This window comes from Macaca mulatta, chromosome 17 (assembly GCF_049350105.2).
Source record: "Macaca mulatta isolate MMU2019108-1 chromosome 17, T2T-MMU8v2.0, whole genome shotgun sequence".
Classification (NCBI taxonomy): domain Eukaryota; kingdom Metazoa; phylum Chordata; class Mammalia; order Primates; family Cercopithecidae; genus Macaca; species Macaca mulatta.
Genome location: NC_133422.1, coordinates 85,308,861 through 85,326,774, shown reverse-complemented (window position 1 = coordinate 85,326,774; position 17,914 = coordinate 85,308,861). Strand labels below are relative to the sequence as shown.

General features: G+C 35.9%; 1 long non-coding RNA gene across 1 annotated transcript in view; it reads right to left on the bottom strand.

Annotated features, from left to right (window-relative positions):
• Positions 1-245: 245 nt before the first annotated feature.
• The window catches only part of LOC144336297 (uncharacterized), a 42,714-nt gene continuing 25,045 nt past the window's right edge, over positions 246-17,914 (bottom strand). The window contains exons 4-6 of the long non-coding RNA XR_013407929.1: positions 6,812-6,909; positions 2,772-2,816; positions 246-833 (exon numbers count right to left, since the gene is read on the bottom strand). This is a non-coding gene — a long non-coding RNA (uncharacterized LOC144336297). The remainder of the gene's footprint in view (positions 834-2,771; positions 2,817-6,811; positions 6,910-17,914) is intronic.

Below are 17,914 nucleotides of genomic sequence, written 5' to 3'. Positions count from 1 at the left end.
GGATCTGGCAAAAAAAAAAAAAAAAAAGAGAAAAAAAAAGAAAAACAAAAGCATGGGTTATCTGTTGTAAAGTTCAAACAACAGCTGATTGCTTGGGGATAAGGTTAAGAAGGCTTATCTTGAAAATCATAGTCTTCAAAATGTCATGTTAATTCAGAGGCTTCCTGTGACTTGATTACTTTTAGTTTAACTTTAAGAAATAACTATTTAAGGAAGGCAGCATAAAAATAACACTAGATCAGGAATTTGAAATCTGGATTTTATTCTGATCTGTTTTTCAAAGAGATGCATGACCTTGAAATGCCATCAAATTAGCCTACGCTCATTATCTTTTGGAAAGTGTGAGGGTGGCCTCACATAATTGCCCACCAAGCAAGCTCTAATAGTTTATGATTCTATAATTCAAGATGCCAAGCATTGGAAGCATTGTTTGATGATAAGGCTTCAGGCTGGAAAGGGGAACTGATGCATCTTAAAAACTCGAACTGTGTCTCAGGCAGATGGTTGTTAGTTGTTAGTTGTCAGGATCTCTTGTTGAGCAAAGATGTGCTCCCACGGACTTACAGGTGCTTCTGTTTTGTAGCACTGGTTTTGCAGTTTTGTTGCTTACAGGAGGAGTGCAAATCAGCCATCAGGCCAGGGGGAGAAATACATGATATTGGTCTTGATGAATTTGCTCACTAACTATCTTTCTTCTGTTGATCTCAGCAGACTTCTGCCCGGGGTGTGGAATGAGTACATTCTTCCCTGTCAAGTCCTGGCAATTATTTTCCACCATGAGCACAGTGCTCTTTTTAGCTTTGCATCACTGAGTAACAGTAAGGAGACAAACGCTATGACAAGAAATATCCATCCTTAAAACCATCTATTTATTTGTACCCAAAGATGTGTTGTTGAGGGTAGAGGTTGGTGTAAAATCTTGTGATATGTATGTGCATATACACCCATACACACACACACACACACACACAGACATACAGACACGCACACAATCTAGTAAAGTTCCTGTTTGCTAACTTAACGAGAACTATAACTATATTTACAATAGAGTCTAACATAGGGACTTATTTCTTTTAACAAATATAGGCTGGATAAGAATTAGAACTAAGTTGGTAAAGCAACTCTTCTTGAGGGAATTAAATTATTATACTTAATAAGAAGCACAGTATCCATTTTTACTTTATCCATAGTAACTACAATGGGAGGGATATAGAGTGGGAATGTTTTTATTTATGAATGAATAAAGTTGCATGGATTACAAGTTGAGAAATAACTCAAACTTGATGTTAAATATCAATGCAAACAACCATACAGGCTTCAAAAAAAGTGTGCTAGAATTAATGAACGTGAAAAATAATTCAGTTAATCAGCAGTTTGATGGGTTTAGAGCAAAAATTAGAGAAATGGAAGAAAGGGTAAAAGTATTGGAAAAACACAGTAAGGAATGTAAGTAGAGTGTGAAAACTGCTGCGGAACAGATTGCTGTTATAATTAGAGACAACATTTCACTCTCCTTTAAATACAAGTCCCTGGAAATTGCTCTGAGTGAAAGAGGGGGAGGCACAGCTGTTTGAGTGTACAGCTGGTGGGAAAGACAAAGACTAGAGTCAGTTAGACATAAACCAGTTAAAAAGAAACTCACTAAGTAACAGTAACACCTGGCTTGAGCATAACCACAAATATGCATTATTCTTAAGGAAATAAAACATAGAGGGTTTTTATGGAGAATAAGAAAATTTTCTTGCATATAAGAATCTCTCCAACTAGTGGCTCATGCTTATAATCCCAGCACTTTGGGAGGCCAAGGCGGGTGGATCACCTGAGGTCAGGAGTTTGAGACCAGCCTGGCCAACATGGCAAAACTCTGTCTCTACTAAAAATACAAAAAATTAGCCTGGAGTGGTGGCACGTGCCTGTAATTCCAGCTACTCAGAAGGCTGAGGCAGGAGAATCGCTTGAACCCGGGAGGTGGAGGTTGCAATGAGCAGAGATTGCACCATTGCACTTCAGCCTGGGCAACAAGAGCGAGACACCATCTCCAAAATATATATATTTGGAGAATCTCTCCAACTATTCATTGTACAAAGAGGTAAAATACCTAAATCTGAAAGAACAATATATATTGAAATATGATGAGACTAATAGCATTAATTGTAACGCTGACATTCAATTGTGTCCTTTGTTTTACATAAATATTGAGAATAAGTGATCAAATACTTAGTGATTAATAAAAACTCTTCTCACTGTAATAGGCAAAAGAACATTTAGTAGGTGTCCTGGAAGGATACTCCACACACCCAATTACTAGTCTCACCCTTCCTCTGTGCGTTCTTCAGAAACGTGCACAGATTCAACCTACTCACTTATTTTGTCTTGCCATAAAAGTGCAAGACAAATGAGAAAAATGAATATGTACACTTTTGGTTTACAGCTGACCAAAATCTCAGAAACACCAGGATTGGACAGCTTGTTCTCTCATCTTTTAATGTTATCAAATATTAACATCTACATCAGATTTTTTTTCATAGTACACAGCAAACAATTCCTACCAGTGCCTTAGCTGCACAACTGTATAAGCAGACCCATCCTGTAGATATTCTTAAAGAGGCTGCTGTGATATTTGCCAAGAACACATTATCCTGTGAGTGAGGGTATTGTCTGAGATGAGATAGCAACTTTGTGAACCGACGCATAAGAATTCACAGACCATCTCTGTTTCACCTTCTCCTGATTATATTCACATGAAACCAAAGACATTTGATGATTCTTACCTCTTCAATACAGACAATTTTCCCTTTTCTAGTCTTCACCTCATTCTGCTAGGAAAAAAAAAGGGATGTACAGAGGGGCAAATTGTCTGATGAGAATCCAAAAGCCAAGATATCTTTATTGTGTACCCCTTCCTCTCTAGTTAGTGCTCCGTGGAATATTTATACCTTATCATCGTGAGGAAAGGAGCCAAATCTTTTCTGCTAAGTTAGAGATATTTTTAGTCAGAGTTTACACTGTGTTTTACTAGCTCTGGTTTAATCAGTAGTTGTTGATAAATTTAGTGTGTAAAAGTAAGAGATGTAACAACCCTCATTGCATCACCCCTTTGCTTGTATATAAAACAAGTATTTGTTGTATCTAACTTTATATTTAAATAGTCAATCATTTGTAAGGGTGTCTTGACTACCTATGCCAATCGATAAAGTGATTCTATTTTTATTTTGGAGGATATGGGTCACACGAGAAAGAATGAGACCAAATTTCTGATAACAAAGATTAAGTATAATCTGAATACTGTTATTTGGTCAACAAACAAGGTGACTCAAACAATGTTTGCAAACAAAAAGCTTTTTGCTCATATTTCTTAGAAATTTTTTTTTACTCATTCATCAGAACAAAATTTTAGCTCAATTTTGTAGTGGAACTTCTCTGAAGCCCTGGATTTGATATCATTATCTCCTATAATTTCCCATAATATTTCATATTTATTGATGACATTTAAGCATTTATTTAATAGCTATATTTCACATTAGAATATTTATGTATAAACAGAGAAAATATCTAGAGTGTCTGAAAGGACATGGCACATATTAAAAGCAAATAAATATTTACAGAGTATTAATTATTTCTTTATCCACCCATCATCTCCACAGATACTGCCTGAGCATCTGCCCTTGCGCAACTTTCATTCTACGAGAAGGAGTGACAATAAAACCTTTAAGTAAAATATCCAGTTTGTAGGAAGAAAAGAAATGTTAAAGAAAAAAGAAAAAAAATAGAACAGGGTGAGAAGGATTAGGAGTGTTGGCATGGAGGGTGGGGTGGCCTAAGGTAGGTTTATTGAGAGCATGTGATTAGAATAAGTCCGAAGGAGGTAAAGGAAATTTCCCTTGAATTTCAAACTGAAAACTGCTCCATGCAGAGAAGAGTCAGGAAAATGCCTAGTATGTTCAAGAGACAGAAATTACTTTTGTTGAAACAGTACCAAGGATCCAGGTGCATTCTTATTTTATTTTCCCTTCCTAAGGAGTCATTGTATTTTTATTTTTTCAGAATGGCTTTTTCTGATTACCCATGAATTATTTTCACTGTTCTGAAGACAAGAATCCAAATACTGTCTTTTGACACCACAGATCTGTTTTCCAACAGAGACATCCCTTCCTTCCCTCTGAAATAACCATGGAGAAAATAGAGTTGAGATGTAATAGAGCTTAAAATCAACTTTATTAAATTGAATTTCTCCAGAATTGAGAAGACATCTCACTTTTCCTATAGCCTTCAGGTAAACACTTACAAAGAGGTATTTTAATATCCACTTAGACACACAAGGACAGCTCTTCAGGTGGTCTCAGAGAGGATAAAAAATTGCATATGTCATCTGCCAGAACAGATACTAAATTACCTTGGCCTACAGAAACTTTCTATTTGCCTAGAAGGTATTTATTTTCCCACTTGAGGTGTTGGGAAAACAATAGCCTAAACTTCCTATGACAGAAAATATATCAGTGAAAACTCAGTATCTCTTTAATCTTTTATTACATACTCTGTTACTGGTGGCCTAAACTTTTTGTGACAGAACATACATCAATGAAAACTCAGCATCACTTTAATCTTTTACTGTGTTGTCTGCTACTGTGTCTCTGTGATTACTGTTAGCATATCATGATCATTTGTTCATTTTTCTTTGTACGCATGTTTTTTACATTTCACACAGTATATTCAATCAAAATAATACGTAGATCACATAGGTTTAAATTGAATGCTTTCTGAAGCTTATTTAGTCTGTACATTGAATGCTACCTTTATAAGTACCTTATTTTTGGAAACATTTCAATATAATCAATCTATCAATATTTGTTAATATACTAGAAACTATTTGATTAACTGTATTATTTCACAACCATATCTCCCTTTGACTGTGTTTTTGCCTTAGAAAATTTGTTGTAATTTATGCTAAAATAGGAAAAAATGAGCACAACAGCATAAGCATTATCCAACTCCTTTTGAAATTTAATTCTTATGTATAATTTTATGTACATTTTATTTTACATAAAAATGTTATCTCCTGTAGTGACTTCTTGAATTAAGAGTGAATACAAAAGATTCAATATGCCTCTAAGATTTATATACATTTTTACTGAATTGTGAATGCACTGAGCAATGTTTACCATATCAGTGTTGGAAATATCTTAACATTATGTTGAGGAATTGATATTCATACATAAAAAGAAAAATGAGAATATGTATAAATATGGTGTGTATACATGTTTGCATGTGTGTAAATTTGACCAAATATATTGTGAAATTAAAAATTATGAATACATTTGAGAAACAATCTGATAAAGAGAAAAAATACCGTCATAAGCCCCTGAACAATTTCAAATATTATGTTGAAATTTTCTTTTTCAGCGGATAAAAAAGAGGCATTAAACAAAATGTCTACTCCTAAATTGTGTCAAATAAACCGAAGTTCACTTTGGGAGGAAAGGCAAGTGTGGCCAACATCTTATTTAGTATTCAAACTATGCATTAAACTGTGGTTTATGGACTTGTTTCATATGATGACTTGTTTTTTTTTCTTGAAACAAAGTCTTACTCTGTCTCCCAAGATGGAGTGCGGTGGCATGACCTTGGCTTACTGTCATGTCTGCCTCCCAGGTTCAAGCAATTCTCCTACCTCAGTCTCCTGAGTAGCTGGGACTACAGGCGTCCACCACCACGCCTGGCTAATTTTTGTATTTTCAGTAGAGACAGGGTTTTACCATGTTGGCCAGGCTGGTCTCAAACTCCTGACCTCAAATGATCCACCCACCTTGGCCTCCCAAAGTACTGGGATTAGAGGCATGAGCCATGGTGGCCAGCCTCATATATGACTTCTAATTAATTAATATGAACAAAATTTCTGTCTACAATTATTACATAAACATGTAATTTATAAATGGAAAGACCTATAAGGGTGTAGCTATTTAAATGGTTTTTAAATAGGTTTTTTTATTTGTCAATTTATGTTATAAAATCTAGGAACTGACAAATTGTATAATTTAGCCCTACAAATCCTGTTTGACTTCTGTCTTCAGCAAAAGTATGTGACTGTCTTCCTTCAGGGCCCATGTTAATAATAATTTAGGAGTGTTTTGTGCAGATCTGATCCGAGCACCATGTATAGGTTCATTTCTTCTATAACACTTGAATTCAAATTTGAGAATCTTCAGAATTAATCAGGTAATATTTATAGAAATATCACTATAAAACCTCATGCAGACATTTATTATATAAAATATATTTTTTTCTAAAAAGAATAAGCAAACTGAATTTTGACCAGTAATCCAGGTGAGTTGCTTTAAGTTGAATATGAACTGAATAAACACATAAAAGTAATTTTTCATATTTTAGCTTCATTGAATTAATGATATTTCTTATTTGTTCTTGGAAAAATATATGTGTTTATAAAATTTACATAATTAAAAAATCCATCAATATTTGTTAATATATAGAAGATTATTAAATGAAAATATTATTTCATGAATACATCTAACATTGAATATGTGTTTTTAATTTGGGACATTTATAGTCATGTGTGGCAACATAGGAAAAAGTAAAACATGTATAACTTATACCTCCTTTCACCTTTGTGTTTTGTCATCTCAATTTCTAACTTCCATAATAAATCAATAAATATCTGCAGTTGTCATATCAATTAGAATTACTTTCAGTTGAATGAACCAGTAATTTGGCTACATCAGGATATTTTTTCTGTTCCATACGTAGTATTGAAGAATATTGAGAGGAAGTATGGCAGTTCCATTATGTCCTCAGTTACCTTAACTGTTCTTAACCTTCCATTCCACCTTCCTTAGAATGTAGCACTATTCTCATTCTTACAAAATGGCTTTTACATCTCTAGGCATCATACCTGTGCTCCAATTTGGAAGATGAAGCAAAGGAGAAAGGCAATAGGCAGAAGATACAAATGCATGTAATAGTTCTGCCAACTCTAACAAGCTAGAAGTGAGAGACAAAGCAAATTTTATTATATGAAAAGCATATATAAATACATATTTTAAAGTTTTCTCTCTCTATATAGGAAGATATTCTTTATACTATATATACCTTCTAGTTTCCTTTTGTGGTTAGAAACTGGAGATTAAATGTGGGTGATTAACAGCTGTTTAAGAGGAAGTGATAGTTTTTGCCAATAAGAGGATTACTGTAAAAATTTATTTTCCTCTTGGCTGGAGCCTTTTAGATTTACAATATTTTCAGATACTTTGTGGCATTCAAGTATATTTTTAATTTTAGTACTTGCTGTTTCTAGAGAAGTTTTAGATTCACAGCAAAAATAAGAGAGAGGCACAGAGATTTCTTATGTCTTCTCTGTTTTTACACATGTATACCCTCCCCCATTATCAACATTCTGCACCAGAGTGGTACACATGTTATAACTGATAAACCTACACTGACATATGATAATCACCCAAAGTTCATCGTTTGCATTAGGGTTCACCTTTAGGTATTGTACAGTCTATGCAAGTGTACTTTCAAGAAAGCATGGGCTTGCTTACAGGATTCTATTAACATAATGAAGGGATTCCACTTGTGTAAATACAGCAGAGGGATATTTTATTAGTCTCATTAACCCATTGAACCTCTTGGTGTTTCAACCCAACTGTAACAAGGCTTTTATTGAGTAGGGTAAACCAGAATGTTTGAGTGATAATTAATTGGCAACACCAAAACATGCCAAGAGATTCTAAGTACGTAAAACTAAATGTGTTTTGAAATGATTGTACATATGTCTGACTTTTTTTTGTTTACATGCAATGGCAAACCTGTGAAGATATTTAACTTTTAATTTTATTGTTAATTTTTAGGAACACATACTAGTTGTAAATATTTATAAGGTACATATGATATTTTGATATGAACCTATAAAGTATAATAATCAAATCTGGGTATTTGGAAGATTCATTTTCTCAAACGTTGATCATTTATTTATGATGGGTCGATTGAAATCTTTTCTAGCTATTTTGAAATATAAATACATTACTGTTAACTATATTTCCCTAATTATGCTACCAAACACTAGATCCATATTGTTCTATAAAACTTATTTAAATTCAATAGCTTATTGAAAATTCTAGAAAAGTATCTGCTTTGTCGTAAACACTTGATAAAACGTAGTTCATTGCCGGGCGCGGTGGCTCAAGCCTGTAATCCCAGCACTTTGGGAGGCCGAGGCGGGTGGATCACGAGGTCAGGAGATCGAGACCATCCTGGCTAACATGGTGAAACCCTGTCTCTACTAAAAATACAAAAAACTAGCCGGGCGCGGTGGCGGGCGCCTGTAGTCCCAGCTACTCGGAGGCTGAGGCGGGAGAATGGCGTGAACCCGGGAGGCGGAGCTTGCAGTGAGCCGAGATCGTGCCACTGCACTCCAGCCTGGGTGACAGAGTGAGACTCCGTCTCAAAAAAAAAAAAAAAAAAAAAAAAACGTAGTTCACTTATGAAACAAATAAATCATTTTCTTTAAATAACAGAATTCATTTATATACAGATTGTTTCTTTATAGTGTGGGTAGAAGCTACCATTTTATAATTCACTGGTTTTCAAATTTTGGGAGCTCAAAATCCTTTCAAAATAATAATTTTATGCAGACCTCCAATGTAGTAAATGTTCCAAAAACTGCTTTAATTAAAACAGAATTCTCCAGAGCTCTGCTCCCTCTGCCTCCCAAGCCATCCCTTGAGACTTCTGAGGCAACTCCAAATTGCTGTAGAATTCTTAAAAATGTATTGAATCTAGTAAAACAGGCCCTGCAGATAGTTATACTTCTAGCTTAATATAATCTTTTCAATTCAGAATAAACTCATTTATCTATATTGTTGATTGTCAAATGATAATGAATTATGAACAATAGTTACTTTTTGTTCATTTTAAAAAGTAATTTTATTAAAGTTGCTCATTGTAATATGTTAAAACTTAGGAAAACTTGAACCTTGTGAGAAATAAGTTATTGAATGAGGCTATTAGTTTGAACCCCTCTGTCTTCTAATTTATTACACTGTGCCACTCCCTACATTCTTTCTTTTGTGGAGTTACCTGTGTTTTCCTCATATACTAATCTGGGAATCAAAATGTCTTTATTTAATTATTTTAATTTGGATTTTTGTCCAACATTTAAAATCTAGATTAAGTGATAGAAACACATAACTTTGGATAATTTGGAATTTATGTCTGTGGCAATTTCAGCTATCAGAGTGCCAAAACAGCAGTAGTGACTTCATTTGATCATAGTTCCTCTGGTATGCCCTTAGTTCTTATACACTGTCCAAGTTTGGCTTAATATTCCTCCCATGCTATAGGATCCCATTCTATTTTATCCCATTCTATAGGTTGTCTGTTGACTCTGTTGATAGTTTCTTTTGTTGTGCAGAAACTCTTTTGTTTAATTAGGCACTATTTGTCAACTTTGTTTTTGTTGCAATTGCTTTGGGTGTCTTTGTCATTAAATCTTTGTTAGGTCCTATGTCCAGGATTATAGTTCTTAGGTTTTTTTTCAAGGTTTTTTTACTTGATCTTAGCCAAAAGGCCAAGAAGCAATCTCCAGGGTTTTTGTAGTTTTAGGTTTTACATTAGTCTTTAATCCATCTTGAGTTGATTTTTTTTAATATGGTATAAGGAGGGGGTCCAGTTGCAATGTTCTGCATATGGCTAGTTGGTTATTCCAGCACCATTTTTAAATAGAGAATCCTTTCCTCTTTGCTTGTTTTTCTTGACTTCATTGAATATTAGATGATTATAGGTGTACAGAATTATTTTTGGGCTCTCTATTCTGTCCCAGTGGTCTATGTGTCTTTTTTTTGTACCACTTCCATGCTGTTTTGGTTACTGCAACCTTGTAACATAGTCTGAAGTTAGGTAATGTGATGCCTCCAGCTTTGTTGGTTTTGCTTAGATTTCTCTTGGCTATTTATGCTCTTTTTTGGTTCCGTATGAAGTTTAAAATAGTTTTTTTCTAATTCTGTGAAGAATGTCATTGGTAGTTTGATAAGAGTAGCACTGAATTTGTACATTGCTTTGGGCAGTATGGCCATTTTAACAATATTGATTCTTCCTGTTACTGAGCATGAAATGGTTTACCATTTGTTTGTGTCATCTCTGATTTCTTTGAATAGTGTTTCATAATTCTGAATGTAGAAGACTTTCACCTCGTTGGGTTAGTTGTATTCCTAGGTATTTTATTCCTATTATGGCTATTGTGAATGGCATTGCATTCTTGATTTGGCCGTCGGCTTGTAGATTGTTGGTGTATAAAGGTGTTACTAATTTTTGTGCATTGATTTTGTGTCCTGAAACTTTGCTGAAATTGTTTACCTGCTTAAGGAACTTTTGGGCAGAGACTGTGACTTTTTCTAGGTATAGAATCATATTGTCTGTAAACAGGGATACTTTGACTTCCTCTCTTCCTGCTTGGATGCCTTTTATTTCTTTCCCTTGCCAGACAGATCTATCAAGAACTTCCAGTACTATGATGAATAGGAATGGTGAGAGGTCATTCTTGTCTTGTTCTGGTTTTTAAAGAGAATGCTTCTTGCTTTTGCCTATTGAGTATGATGGTTATGGGATTGTCATAGATGGTTCTCATTATTTTGAAATATGTTTCTTCCATGCCTATTTTGTTGTGGGTTTTTAATATGAAGGGATGTCGAATTTTATCAAAAGCCTTTTCTTCATCTATTGAAATAATTATATAGCTCTTGTTTTTAGTTCTCTTTATGTGATGAATCACATTTATTGATTTGTATATGTTGAATCAACTTTGCATCCCAGGGATAAAGCATACTTGATCATAAGGGATTGTATTTTTGATGTGCAGGTAGATTCAGCTTGCTAGTATTCTGTTGAGGATTTTGCATCTATGTTCATCAAGGATATTGGTCTGACATTTTCTTTTTCTGCCATGTCTTTCCCAGGTTTTGTTATCAGTATGATGTTGATCTCATAGAATGAGGTAGGGAGGAATTCATATTCTTTCATTTTTTTGGGATAGTTTCAGAATGGTACCAGCTCTTCTTTATACATCTGGTAGAGTTTGGCTATCTGATCCTGGGTTTTTCTGGTTGGTAGGCTTATTATTACTTATTCAATTTCAGGACTCATTTTTAATTTGTTCAGGGATTTAATTTCTTCCAGTTTAATCTTGGTGGTTGCATGTTTCCATGAATTTATCCATTTCTTCTAGGTTTTGTAACTTGCATGCACTGAAGTGTTCCTAGTAATCTCTGAGGACTTTTTGTATTTCTGTGTGGTCAGTGTTAGTATCCCCTTTGTAATTTCTGATTGTGTTTATTTGAATCTTCTCTCTTTTTTTCTTTATTAGCCTAAATAAATTTTCTTTATTTAGATTCTTTCAAAGAACCAGCTCCTGGATTTGTTAATCTTTTGTGTGATTTTTGACATCTCAGTTTCCTCCAATTCAGCTCTGATTTTGTTTTTGTTTTTGTTTTCCTTGTCTTCTCCTGGCTTTGGGATTGATTTGCTCTTGTATCTCCAGTTCCTCTCAGTATGATGTTAGATTGCTGATTTGAGATCTTACTTTTCAATGTGAGTGTTTAGCACTATAAATTTTCCTCTTAACACTGTTTTTGCTGTGTCCCAGAGATTCTAGTATGTTGTATCTTTGTTCTCATTAATTTCAATACATTTCTTGATTTGAGTCTTAATTTTATTGCTTACCCAAAGGTCATTCAGGAGAAGGTTAGTTAATTTCTATGTAATGGTATGGTTTTGTGTGGTTTTCTTAGTATTGATTAGTATTTTTATTATGCTGTGCTCTGAGAGTGTGTTTGCTAAACAAAACTCTGAGAGTTATTTTGCTTTTGCTGAGGATTGTTTTATGTATGATTATGTGATCAATTTTAGAGTATGTGTCATGTGCAGATGAGAAGAATGTATATTTTGTTGTTTTGGGGTGGAGAGTTGTGTAGATGTCTACTAGGTCCATATGGTCAAATGTCAAGTTTGGATTCTGAATGTCTTTGTTTAGTTTTCTGCCTCAGTGGTCTGTCTAATACTGTCAGTGGGGTGTTGAAGTTTCCTATTATTGTGTGGAAGTCTAAGCTTCTTCATAGGTCTCTAAGAGCTTGTTTCATGAATTGAATGCTCCTATGTTGTGTGTATATATATATATATTTTGGTTTGTTGTCTTCTTGTTGAATCGAACTCTACCATTTTGTAATGCTCAACTTTTTTTTTTTAATATTTGTTCATTTAAAGTTTGTTGTGTCTGAAATTAGAATAGTAACCACTTTTTAAAATATTTTCCATTTGGTTGGTAGCTTTTTCTCCATTCTTATACTTTGAGTCTATGGGTATCATTGCAAGTGAGATGGGTCTCCTGAAGACAGCATACCATCAGGTCTTGCTTCTTTATCCAGTCTGCCACTGTTTGCCTTTTAATTGGGGCATTAATTTTGTTTACAGTCAAGGCTAATGTTGATATGTGCATATTTGATCCTGTCATTATATTATCAGCTGGTTGTTTTGCAGACATGTTTGTTTGATTGTTTTATAGTATGAATGATGTATGTACTTAAGTTTGTTTTTGTAGTGGTTGGTTGTAGTCTATCCATAGTTAGCACTTCTTTCAGTGCCTCTCTTATGACAGGTCTGGTAGTAACAAATTTCTCTAACATTTGCTTGCCTAAAATAATATTATTTCTCCTTTGCTTATGAAACTTAGTTCAGTTGTATATGAAATTCTTGCTTGGAGATTCTTTTCTTTAAGAATGCTGAATATAGGCCTTCAATCTCTTCTGGCTTGTCAGGTTTCTGCTGAAACATTTCTTACATGCCATTTCTCTCTAGCTGTCTTTAACATTTCTTCTTTCACTTCAACCTTGGAGAATCTGATGAGTATGTATCTTGGGGATGGTCTTCTTGTGTAGTATCTCATAGGGATTTTCTGCTATTCCCGAATTTGAATGTTGGCCTCTCCAGTGAGGTTGGGGAAATTTTCATGAACCATAACCTAAAATGTGTTTTCCAAATTTCTTTCTTTCTCCCCCTCTCTTTCAGGGATGCCAGTGAGTTGGAGACATGGTCTCTGTACATAATTCCATGTTTCTTGGAGATTTTGTTCTATCCTTTCTTAAAAATTTTTTGCCTGACTGAGTTAGTTTAGATACCCAGTCTTCAAATTCTGAGATTCTTTCCTCAACTTGGTCTATTTTGCTGTTAATATTTGTGATTGCATCATGAAATTTGTGTAGTGTGTTTTTCAGCTCTATCAGATCAGTTTTTTTTTTTTTTTTTTAATAATGGTCATTTTGTTTACCAGTTACCACATTGTTTTGTGTAAACCTTAATTTCCTTGAATTGGGTTTCAATTTACTCCTGAATCTAGATGATCTTTATTCCTGTCTGTATTCTGAATTTGATTTCTGTCATTTTTAGCTACTTCACTCTGGTTAAGAACTCTTACTGGTGAAGTAGTGTGGTCATTTGGAGGTAAGAAGCAGCTCTAGCTTTTTTGAGTTATGAGAGTTCTTGTGCTGGTTCTTTCTCATCTGTATAGCTTGGTGCTCCTTTAACTGTGGTGTAATTTGAGTACCGTCAGTTGACTTTTTTTCTATATGTTTCCAGAGGGCCAAGGCTTTGTGCAAGTCTTTATCTGTAGCTGAATTCTCATCCATGGTTTCACAAGAGAGTATGTTAGCATTTTTGGTATTGAAATTTGGACTTTGAGCCAACAGATGGCATGTAAGCAAAGGATGTGTAGATAGACTTTTGCTCAGACACATGACTCCTCTGTATTTCCTCATGATTGCAGCCACGCTACCGCTCAATGCTCTGAAAGTGTATGCTCCTCTCCTATTTAAGTGCTGGCTGCAGTTCTCAGCTTGGCACTCCTGGGCTTCACACTGCAGCACTGGGGCAAGCTGAGGCTTTATGTTCCCTTTCCAGCTAGGAGGCAGCAGGAGAAGGGACCATGGCAGTGCCTGAGGCAGAGGACCTTTTACTTGTCTCTTGGGGCTCCACCCCAGAGAGAGATGCAAAGTGGCTTTCTATTAGTGTGATTGGCCTGTGGTGGGGCAGCTGTGTTCTGGACCAAAACCAGGGCACCTTACCTGATGATGAGCAGCAGCAGGAGCAGACAGACTTTCAGTTGCCTCTGGGATCTCCACCTCAGAAAAACACAGAGCCACTACTACTGGAAATGGTCAGCAAGAGTCTGGGGCTGGTGCACTGCTGGCTCAGCTGTTGGCCCCACTTGATGAAAAGCTTGTGGTTGAGGGCTCACAGTTAGGAGAGAGTGGGCAACTTTCCAGATGGTGACTGTGTTGTGTTGGAAATGAGTAAAGCCCACAGGCTCTTTGTTTCTTCTCCAGTCTTGGAGCAGCAGGGACAGAACTGCTGCAGGGACAGAGAACCTTTTCTTGCTTCTGGAAGTTACTGTCAGGGAAACACAGAGCCACTGGCAGTGGAAATGCTTGGCTGTGGGTAGGAGACAGCTGTTCTGTGTTCCCAAGCTGGGGGCCCTGACCAGTGAAGAGTGAGGGGTGGGGACTCACAGGGAAGAGAGACTGAACTCCTTTCTGTATAGTAGCTGTGGTGTCCTGGTGATCTAGTGTAGTGATTAGGCCCTTTGTTCCTGTCCAGTTCTGAGGGCAGTAAGTTCATTACCACTGTAATTGCAATGGGAGAGGGGCTGTAGGCTGTTTCTAGGATTCCCTCCTCAGAAAAATGCAGAGTTGTCACAGATTGAAGTGTCCAGATGGGGGAAATGTGGTTGCACTGGGGGTCAAGGTGGAGAAACACTGCCCAGTGAAGAGTAGTGGAGGTGAGGACCTGTGTGGAAAACAGTCTGGCCACTTTCCCATAAGGCTGCTGCACTATGTCCAGGATGTTCATCAGTTGCCAATCACTGTGTTCCCTCCCATATCTGAGGGCAACAGGAGCAAGGGCTGCAAAGCAACAAAAACGTTGGCCTGCTGACTTCCTTTGGGAGCTCCATCCTAGGGAAATGCAGGGCTGCTGCTGGCCTGAGAGCCAAGGCAGCGGGTGACTAGCGTCCAGGGTCTGGAGGCCGTTCCTAGAGTGGAGTAGCGGGGGTGTGGGCCCACATGGCAAACAGCTGCACTGTGCTGGGGGTCTGGATTAGTCCCTGATCACTGCACACCCTCTTATCCTGATGGCAGCAGTAGTGGGAGCTGTGGAGCAGCAAAAATGGCCACCTGTCTCTCCTTCTGGGAGCCTCATCCCAGGGAAGTGCAGAGCTGCTATTGGCCTGAGAACTTAGGCAGGTGGTAGCAGTTCACTTTTTACAAATAATGAACTGGCATTGAGACATCATTATCACTAAAAGTCCATCATTTACATTAGAGTCACTCTTGGTGTTGCATGCTTTATGGCTTTTGAGAAATGTATAACAATATGTATCTACTATTGTAATACCGTACAGAATACCCTCACTGCCCTAAAAATGATCTGTTCCCCACATATTTATTCTTCCCTCCTCCCTTACCCCCTGTTAACCACTGATCTTTTTACTGTTTCCATAGTTATGCCTTTTCCAGAATGCCAAAGTTGGAATCATACAGTGATATTATACTCTTCAGATTTGCTTTGTTCATTTAGTAACATGCATTTAAGGATTTCCCATATCTTTTCTTGGCATGAGAGCTCATTTTTCTTTGGAGTGAATAATAATTAATTCATTGCATGGATGTACCATTGTTTACTTATTCAGTAACCTACTGAAAGATTTCTTGGTTGCTTCTAGGTTTTGGCAATCTTGAATAAAACTGTGAACATCAATGTGCAGGTATTTGTGTGGACATACATTTTTAGCAGATTTGGGTAAATACCAATAAGATCAAGATAAGATTGCTGAGTCATATGGTAAGAGTATGTTTGATTTTGTATGAAACTGAAAATATCTTCCAAATTAGCTGTTCTGTTTTGCATTCTCAGCAGTAATGAATGAGAGATGCTGATGCAGCATTTGGTATTATTAGTGCTTTGGATTTTAGCCATTCTACTCTTGTCATCTATATTTAATTACATTGCTTTTCAGATGTCTTGCTGTTATTTTTCTTGATATTTTCATTTGTGCTTCATAAATGTGTGTCCACAGATAATATCTAATCATAAAATAGGTGATATTTTATGAACACATCAAATATTACAGTGATTTGCCAAAAGAATTTCATAGTGATTTATTTTCTTTGGATATTCTGAATCTCCTTATTGCTGCTTCCCCTGAACAGAGCAATAATTATGCTTTTCCTCACATTGTGTTCAATTAAATTATCTTCTTTATTGAAAATACACTCCCATTCCTCCTTTGGGTAATTAGATTTTATCTTTTTCTAAACACTTTAACAATTTCCTTCTTAGCATATATATTTTCCTTATTGCGGCAGACACTGTGTGTCACTTTCCTGTCATTCTCATTTCTTCACCAGTGGATTCCTGATTTTTCTTAGATGTAAAAGTGGTCCCAGAGTAAGAATTTATGTAATTGCAACAATCTGTTTCCATTTTTTCCTCTGACAGGCATAGTAGAACTTTGGCTACTCCGTTCTACTCAACTAGACAGAAAAGATGTCATCTGTGATATCATGGAACAATGTTTAGTTTCTTGACAATAATAGAGAGAAGTGAAAGGAAATCTCCTTGGCTTTCTTCTTCTCTTCTTAATAAATGTGGGAAGATATAATCACTGCAATTATGGCAGCTATCTTATGATTATAAAGGAAGAAGTACCATGATGAAAATGCAGATGGAAAAATGAAAAGAGCCAAGGATTGGGTCTGTGTGATAATTTTCACTCATAAAACCACCTACAGTACCACCTCCCTTAATAAGACACTCAGCTGATATTTCCTTACTTCGGCCAAATGTATCTTGATACCCTCCTAGAAATAGATTTAGTGTCAATGACCATGCCCACATCTTTGAAACATTATCAACAGTATTTATATCAGAAAAAGGTGTCAGCTATTTGTATTTCAGCCTGATTTAGGCCTAAAGATCTCAGGTGCAGGGTATTAATCAGATATTTTGTCTGTTCTCAAAATTCATATTTGAAATATAAGAAATTTAAGGCAATGTTTTAATTGCTTATGTGTGTCTTCACCATATTTCATGACACTTTGGAAAGAAAATCAATAAATGCGTTGTATGACATATGCCATCTGTCTATGTAGAAAATATGACCACTAACCTTTATAACAGTTCTGGGTAAAATTTTTAGTATCATTTTTTTTTTCCTTTTTCTTTGTCTTACAATTTTTTTTTTTTCTTTTGAGACTGGAGTGGAGCTGAATGGGCTGCACAACCCCTTCTTGATGACAAGCAATTTTCTTCCAATTCTACCAAATAACTCTCACACTAAACTTACATTTTACATAATAAAGTTTTCCTTTATTTTGTGTTTCTTTGTTTTTTATTTGATTTTTGGAGATTTGAGAGCATTAACTAACAGTTAAGCCACTCTTTTGATTAAAATTCTCATTTTCTTCCATTAGTACTTGAAATAAAATCCAAACTTGTCACTGGAAATGCTGTTAATGCTCTTTCTAGCTGTATCTTTATAAATCTCCCCACCAACAGTGACACAGCTGCTAGAGTTTGCCAAAATTTTTCCAGACACAGGCCCTAGACCTTTCCAAGCAAGGGCCCGGAGTCCTTTTCTAGAGAGCTTTACTTCCCATCATTTAGCCTTCACTGTAAATATTACCAACTCAGACAGACTAGCTCTGTTCACCTCTCTTAAGGTTCTGCATTTAGCTGCTCAACTCATGGTTACTTTTATTGATTATTTTATATTGTCTTTCTCATCCTGAGTATATATTTTAATCTGTTTTTCTACTTCTTAATCACTGTCAAGCCTTCTCCCCCACCACCATCATAAGTT